The sequence below is a fragment of the Mustela nigripes genome, chromosome 3 (genome assembly GCF_022355385.1).
Source record: "Mustela nigripes isolate SB6536 chromosome 3, MUSNIG.SB6536, whole genome shotgun sequence".
Classification (NCBI taxonomy): domain Eukaryota; kingdom Metazoa; phylum Chordata; class Mammalia; order Carnivora; family Mustelidae; genus Mustela; species Mustela nigripes.
Genome location: NC_081559.1, coordinates 69,886,023 through 69,895,008, shown reverse-complemented (window position 1 = coordinate 69,895,008; position 8,986 = coordinate 69,886,023).

The following is an 8,986-nucleotide window of genomic DNA, read 5'->3' as shown; positions in this document are numbered from 1 at the left end:
GTCTAAGCAACTCCTTCAGCCCAAGGGCAAGGCCTGGGAAGTGACTCAGCTGGAAGCCATCAGCAGCAGACATTCCTGGCATCTGGGAGAATAGCTACCTCCATCCTGGAGGGAGGATCTGGACAGGACCAGGCCCCAGCAGCATGCACTCTACCTACAGAACTTAGGGAAAGTTTTCATTCTTCCAAGACTTTGAATGACTGGAATCAGACACTTGCATGCCGACAGGGCTCTCTCTCATCTTCATTGTTTTTGATGCATCTCTTTCATTCTGGACTGTTATCTGTTCCTTATTGCACATGGCCAAAGATTGTTTCCAGCAGGCCCCAATTTAAACATTACAGCTTCATCCTCAGAGAGCAGGCAACTCAGAATGGGCCAGCTGGGGTCGGTGTCCATTCACTGACCTACCAATGACACAGTGGAGGGGTAAGGCACACAGTACAAACATGTTATAACCATCTGGACTCGAGGAGGCAGGAAAATGGACAAATCTATGCCGGCATGTGCCATATCTATAGATTTGGGGGAAAAGTCTCAAATAATATAAACTAAAATGTAAACAGTGGTTACTTTTCAGTGGTGGTGGTGGAATTAACAATGGTTTCCCTTTCCTCTTATTGCGTGGCTATGTTTGTAACTTTTACGTGTAGAGAAATAATATTTTTGTAATTGAAAATAGTCTTGGGGGGTGCCTGGGTATGTTCAGTCAGTTAAGTGTCTGACTCTTGATTTCGGCTCAGGTCATGATCTCAGGGTCCTTGGATCAAGCCCCACATCAGGCTCCACACTCAGTACAGAGTCTGTTTGTCTCTCTCCCTATTCTCCGCCATGTTCTCTCTCTCAAATAAACAAATGTTTATAAAAAATATTTTAAAAAAAAATAAAATATTTTCTAAAAAGAAGAAGTAGGTACTCATCTCTGGCCCTTTGGATAAAAATGGTCACTAGTCACTGGGTATAGAAAGACTATTCATATAAAGTAAGATTTTCTAGGAACTGGGATGAAAAAACAATCTAGCTTGACTTTGCAAAGCTTATTCCACTGAACTGTAAACAAACTGAACATGAAAAAGCCAAATACTCAGCACTTATAATTAACCTCCTTATATCTCCTCACTCCTTAATCCTCCATCACGTAAGCACCAACTTTAAACAAAACACCTTCTGTTTGCTTTTGCCAGAATGTAAACCATTGATGAGAATGTTATCAATATCTTAGCACGCTGCCCCCCAGGAGGTCCAGGACACAGACAGCCTATTTGGAATAACTGTATTAGCTTTTATACTTACATGAATGTATTCAGCTATGTTTGCTGAGTATCTGTGTGCAGCAAAATATAAAGAAAAACACAGGGTGCCTGCATGGCTCTGTTGGTTAAGCATCTGACTCTTGGTTTCCACTCAGGTCATGATAACAGGGTTGTGAGATGGAGCCCCACGTTTAATTCCACGTTCAGCGCAGAATCTACTACTCTCTCTCTCTTTCTCATAAATAAATAAAATCTTTGAGAAAGGAAAAACACAACAGAACCCGACTCTTAATCAGCTAAGGATCCAGTAGGTAGAAAGTGTGTGTGTGTGTGTGTTACTCACAAATATATATGTTATATGTGGGTGTATATACACACTCAGAAAACTATAACAAGGGACGCCTGGGTGGCTCAGTTGGTTGGGCAGCTGCCTTCAGCTCGGGTCATCATCCCGGCGTCCTGGGATCGAATCCCACATCGGGCTCCTTGCTCCGCAGGGAGCCTGCTTCTCCCTCTGTCTCTGCCTGCCACTCTGTCTGCCTGTGCTTGCTCTCACTCGCTCTCTCTCTCTAACAAATAAATAAATAAAATCTTTAAAAAAAAAAAAACTATAACAAAATATAAAATGTATTGAGACCCATAGCTGGACTCAAAGGATGGAGTTCTCTGGGAATTAAAAGGACTGGTTACTTCTGGGTGGGTGGCTTCACAAAGAATTTCAGTTTAAATGATTGGGGAATTTCAGGTGGACAATATCATTATACATTTACTTGTTTGGACAGTTTTGTTTATTTTCACCAAGCATCCCTATTAACATATCCCTCTACTGCCATGTCTCCACACGAGCTTGAAAACTAAAAAGAGGTCGTAAAGAAAAACCAGCACTAAATCTTTTCAGTTACATGACACTCCTAACTCCAGTTTTAGGGGAGGGAAAAGAAGGATGGGACTTTAAGGCTCTGGGTGGGGGAGAGCTCTGGGTATTGGAAAAGACTACAGAATGTGGATGCTGTCAAGCCTGACTTTCTCACTCTGAGAGATGCCTGGATCTGACCCCAATTACAGGCAAACGCCAGTTCTTCCCTGAAAGAGACTGCACTATTAAAAAAAAAAAATGCTGGAGAAATGAATTAGCTGTTTCATTCCATTAAGTAATGGGATAAAAATGCATGCTGAATGGTAGAAAGCCTAATGTTTCCCATCATAGCTGGGGAGGAGGAGAAAAAAAAAAAGGCTTTTAAGATTAAAAAGAGACTTTACTTCAATTTGCAGGGACAAACGAAATGCACTAATACGCCGGGACTGGAAGTGGTGGGGGAACAGGCATGGCCATGCTGAGTGAAGACCGGATAGGAAAGCTGTTTCACGTTCTGGGTGTTTTCTCCTTTTTGTTAGGACTCGTGCCCTACTTCATCCCGTCTGTCTCTAGAGGCTATCTTTCTCCACTTTGCATTGTTCTTCAGAAGAAACACAGGAAACACAGGAAGACATACCCTAAGACAGCTGGTTTCCCTTCACAGCTCCAGAAGTACTAGGCGTTTAGAACATTTTTAAAGCCTACGAATTGGACTAACCCAGAAAATAAGGAGCATTGATGAGGTCACTCATGGATACAGTAAACACTCAACAGGGAGTTATTTACTCTATGTCAGATTAAAAATTTGAAATCTTACTTGCCAGTTAAATAAATTTCACCCTGGCACTCATCTGCTCCGGAGCCCATTCTCGTTTGACTGCTTGTATTTCTGGGGTGAGCAACGTCTGGGCCTTGTGGGGGCCCTTTCCTTCTTCCTTTTCTTCTCTCTACTGCTGAGCCGGCTGCCTCGCACCGGTCACCATCACCCAGAGGGATTTCAGGGCAGGCTAGCCCTCTCCCAGCATTTAAATAATTTAACCCCCCTCTAATTATATGGTGTTTCTTTTATTTGGTCTGTCCAAAAGGCAGAAGCTTTAACCCACTGAGACATCCAGGCACCCCTGCCAGACAAATTCTTGCTTAGAATGTAACTGTAGGCCATTTGGGGTCCTGGAGTAGATTCGTCTTATGATTAGCTCTATCGGTTTTAGCCAATTATTAACATCAATGAATACTTACCCACTCCTCAATGTTGTTTCTACAAATATAAAGCCTACAGGTTCATCCCATATGACCAGACTTGGAATCCCAGTTGAGGCTCAGGTGGAAACCCTAAAACATACAGAAAACAATTTTCCTGATGTTGAATCAATTGTATATTTTGAAAGAGATTTAAATTATTTTAAGGCAGGGAAATGGATGACAAAACAGGTGGCTGTTTTAATGAAAAAAAAAAAAAAATCCAACAGTTTAGTTGGCACTGTGTAATAGACAGGCACATTTTGCAAAATAATTGATTACAATGTTTCCCCCCCCACAGGTTATATCAGTGATGCCACCCAGATAGTGTGGAGAGCTAGTATATATGAGGTTCAAAAGTTGGGCATTGCTTTTAAATGTGGGAGAAGATGGCTTAAGGAGGAGAGGTCTTGTTGGCACAAGACTCGGGTGCTTTTAGAGAAAATAGGGTTTTTGCTGAATATTGAGGAATATTTCTTCCTCATAGAGAGAGGAAGAAAAACCATTATTTATTACATGTCCCCTTAGTGCTTTATTTAATTCTCAGAATGACCCTAAAAGGCAGAATGACCCTAACAGGCAGACATGTATGAACCTCCTGCCCAGCCCCTTCTCTCTCCTCCAAGCTCTGTACTGGGTTTTCTTTAAGGGATTCACCTCAGCCATGATGTTTGGAAGGGTTGATGCACTCAGATTTGGGGTAACCTGTGATTGGCCTGCACTCACCCCTTCTCCCTGGCCACAGCAGTGATTCATGCAAGGGCACCTATGCCAACTCAAGCCAACGAGAGTGAGAGATTCTGGGACTCTTCTCTTGGATGGAGAGGTAGGACTCTGTAATGCCTAGAATCTCTGGAGCCATTTTGCTACCACAGGGGAGATTCTGGGAGATGCCATGAACAGGGGACTCTGCGTTATATAAAGACTAGGAATAGAGAGATTAGGTCTTTGGGGACATTTTTTGCACTGCTGGAACAGTGTTCCCTGAAACTCATCCTCACTCTGAGTTTGTCCATGTCAGGGACAATAAATTTCCTTCGTTTGTTTCAGCCGATTTGAATGAAGTTTTCTGTCAATTACAATCAAAATGTTGCAAACCAAGTGATAGAGCAAGTACCTCTCTTTTGCAGAGGAGAAACTGAAGTCCTAAAAGATTAAATCTACCTCCGGTCACATAGATACTGAGAGGTGAAGCCAACATTGGAAGCCAGATCTCCCTCCCACCCCACCTTTTTTTTTTTTTTTTTAAGATTTTAAAAATTTATTTATTTTGGAGAGAGAGAGAAAGAGAGAGAGAGCATGCAAGCAGGGGGAGGTGGATGGGGAGAGAGAGAGAGAGAGAGAGGGAGAGAGAATCCCAAGCAGACTCTGCACTGAGCACAGAGCCTGATGCGGGCTCAATATCATGGCCCTGATATCACGACTTGAGCCGAAATCAAGAGTTGGATGTTTAACCAACTGAGCCACCCAGGTGCCCCTGAAGTCAGATCTTTTGACCAGTGTTTCTCAAGATGCACTGTGGCATTGGAGAAGTCTAGGGAGGTAGCAGATAACAACTTCCCACTCTCACCCCCCAGGTTCAGTCAAATGCAGTGTTTTATAAGCTATGTGTTTTATGGGCTGTTTCCACTCAGTATTAAGAGGAAACAAAATGTTCAGAAAACTTTCATCATGCCTGGTTTCTGAGTTGTAGAACATTCTACTGTAGTGCTTGGCCTTTCTTCTCTTTATGGCTAATTTCTTTATTCCTAACTCTCTAAAAGTTGCCTCATTTTCCCCAGGATATCAGAAGTGTTGGGTGACATTTCCTGTAACTGTTTAAAGGCTAGGCTCTCTCAAAATTCAGACCAGAACTCTTAGTCCTTGGGAACAATTGCAATAATAGGTGGGTAGGGCTTGAAGTAAGAGCCACTGTAATTGTTTTCCTCCCTTCAACCTCTCTACACACAGGTAATCAGATTCACCTTTCAGAAGGTCAGCCCTGACCATACTACTTCACAAGTATTTTCCCTGGTTTCCTGTCCATACCCGCAACCTCCAAAGTAGAGTGTACCTACCCGCAAGACTTTCATTGTCTTATGGAAATAAAAAGTAGGACTTCTAGGTAGAGTTATTAGTTATTTTTATAAGTGAGGAGAAAATTAAGCTTTATTAGTATTTTATGTACAGATTGACAGAGATTTGCTCACTCACTTTGTATGTTAGAAAATCCTGCATCACATAGATCATGTATGAGTTATCCTGGGGGAACAAAGGGAGTTTCACTCTGGGGTGGGGTTGACAGTACGTTGACTCATCTTTTCCCATTGCAACTTACTGTAATTTACATGGCCAAGTCAGTTAGATTTATGGGCTATAGTATACGCTTTTTAACTAAACTGAATCTTACCAAATGAAGAAATGCCTTTAAAAGATCCTTTCAGGGCGCCTGGGTGGCTCAGTGGGTTAAGGCTCTGCCTTCGGCTCAGGTCATGATCTCAGGGTCCTTGGGACGGAGCCCTGCATCAGGCTCCCTGCTCAGTGGAAAACTGCTTCTCCCTCTCTCTCTGCCTGCTGCTCTGCCTACTTGTGATCTCTCTTAAAAAAAAAAAAAATTAAAAAAGTTTCTTTCAAAGAAATCCTGCATTGAAAATCACACTAATAATACAAGCACAAGTAACTGGAGAAGAAATGGCAGAACCGACATGACTCCTATACTTGGGGCAAGCTCTTTGTCAGTCAGGTTGTGAAGTAAAATAATTATGTTATAGTGAGTTCTGACTAAAAGTTGACTAAAAATTCAGAAATTATCAGGGAGATTTTAAAATGTAGATTTATATTATTAATGATACTTCACCTTAAGTGTATACTGTGCCTTGAGTTATTAGCTTACAATAGACCTTTGTGTATGTGTGTATGTATATTCATATATTTTCACATATTGGTGGGTAGTAAAAAATTTGTTACTGGAAAATAGGGCTTAAAAATTTTGAGACCAGACTTTTGCATAATGAATCCAAATTCCCAGTTACCTCAAGTACTTGTAGAAAACCTGCAGGGTTCAGATAACATAGTAAGTCTTGAGGCAACAGGTTGGCCTTCTACATATGTCCCTGACATGTCTAACCTCTCCTCCCAGAAGTCCTTGCTACAGCCAAATTGTCCTACCCGCAATTCTTCTGTCATAATTTCCCACCTCTCTCCCCTAGATTTTTGTCATGTTCTTTTCTCTTAGCTAAGCCCTACGTCTCCCTTTCTCTATTCTGTTTGCCTCATTTCTGTCTGTACCAGAAAGCATAGCTTCATCCTTTATGAAACCATCATCCATTTTATCAGCAGTAAATAATTTTCCTCTGCTCTGAACTTCCACAATATTTAATCTGTATCCCTCTTATGGTCTATCCATTGTCCCATCTATAAGGATTATCTCAAAGGACTGCAAATTTTTAAAGATCTGAATACACGTTTGGGTCATCTTTGACTCCTTTGCTAGATTCTAGCATCATGCCTGATATATCATAGGTCCTTAGTAAATATTTGTTGAGTGAATGAAGGAAGGATGGATGAATTCCAACTGGTGCTTTGTCTTAAATGTCTGATATAAGTTCTATATCACAAAAGTATACAAAAGAGCTTTATGAAAAATCCATCACAAGGGTAGACAAGATTTGAGCCCAGATTGTGATTTTAATCATGGAAATACACTTCTCTCTTTTTTAGCTCTGCTATTTAATTAGAGATTGTGTAATTCTCACTCAGAGTTCATAGCTATTTAGCTGATTTATAACTCACAATGTAATCAACTTGAATAAGTCATCTTATTGTGGACACCCACATTAACCAGAAGAACCATGGCCATATTAGGGAGATTTGATTTGCAGCCAAATCTCCTTATACCCTCTTGAAAACAAAATCTGGCAGAAATCCAACTGCTCAAGTCAAATAGACATTTAGCTTACACTGTGCATTAGATATGCCTGGTGACCTCAGAAAAACACACACAAATGGAAATGCTGGCTTAAAGTACTATAATATGATTATAGTTCAGACAAAAACTTTTACTTGAGGGCTGCCATAATTGCTGTACGTTTAGCTAATGTGCACTTGAAAATGTATTTGCTTTTAAGCCTGTAAAAATTTCCAAAGATATGCTATACTATACTATTTACCAGGAAATAAGTATTCTCTTAAACATGTATTGAAAACAGACCTTTTATACCCTTTCTTTTTCCTTGGTTACTTCTGACCAGCGGTCATTTTGACATTTCAAGGAAATCCTATCACTAAGTTAAAAAAAACTAGGACCTGTGGTATTTAGAAGATTCAAACCTAGGGCTCATAGTAATACCTATGGTCCCATCACCTATTGGACTAAAATTTCCTCTTCAAGCGGAGCATGAACAAGAAATCCATTACTTTAGGTCAGGAATAGAAGACCTCTATGCACTGCTTTTGAATTCCAGCTTTCCCTCTCTTCATACCAACACACACACACACATACACACACCAGCCCTTCTACAAACACTTTCATTTTACTTTGGAAGTAATATAATGAGGACTGAACAAACACCGCTCAGTGATTTATAATTCCCCCGAATCTGTGTCTAAAGAGCCAAAAGCCACCTCCCCTTTTAGCATGATTTTGGTGGGATTATTTTCTGCTACTTCATAAGAAACACTGCAGGGGAACTGAGAAAATTTTCAATTCTTAAGGATTCTTATGTATTTTTCAAATTTTACTTCCTTTCTAAGATCCACAGTTGTTCCCATGAATTTAATTTAGGCACCCTCTGGTGGTCAGTGGAACACAGCTAACTCTCCTAAACATTACTTTGAATTATTTAAGCTGAAAGGCCAGATTTATCATTTATGACATAAATTTTTCTTTCTTGAATAGTTTTGTCATCTAAATCTTCACATTCAAAGCCAATACTGCTTCCATCACTTGTATGTATATGCCTTTGCCCTATGAAAGTGCTATTTATAAGTCATGAAATGCCATGCAAATATTAGGTAAGATATTAATTCAGAAGGATAAAGATTACTTTATCTTCAGAAAGATAAAAGTGGAGGACTCATCTGGATTCGGGGAAACACTACTAAAACATTATTAAAAACATTAAGGAAAACATTATTAGGAACATTATTAAACATTATTATTATTATTATTATTATTAACATTATTATTCAACATTATTAAAAACGGACCAAATCCACTCTACATACATTCGCACTATGGCAATAAATACTCTGACCGGTAACATAAATATAGGATAGAGAGAATGTCATAGATTGTGATTATTTTAAATAAATAATTTAAACCTTAATCAGTATAACTGAGTAATAAAAAACGTTTCTATCACATTAGCAGAAATATCCTCTGTGAGTTTTTCTTCAACAGCAAACTTCGGCACTATTTTGGGAACAGTGCTAATAGCACTGGTATTCCTAGTGTTTAAAGCTGTGTTGACATGATAAAGTGCTATAATTTCAACTTGTTATGGTGAAGCAGAAACCGCCTCATTAATTTCTGCTTCATTCAAAACTGAGGAACAAATCAATGTTTACCAGTGGGAACAAAGCTAAATGAGTAACAAAAAGAAAACCCCAAACACTTGCAATATGTCATTAGTTTAAAATGTAGAAAAGAATTTTAAAG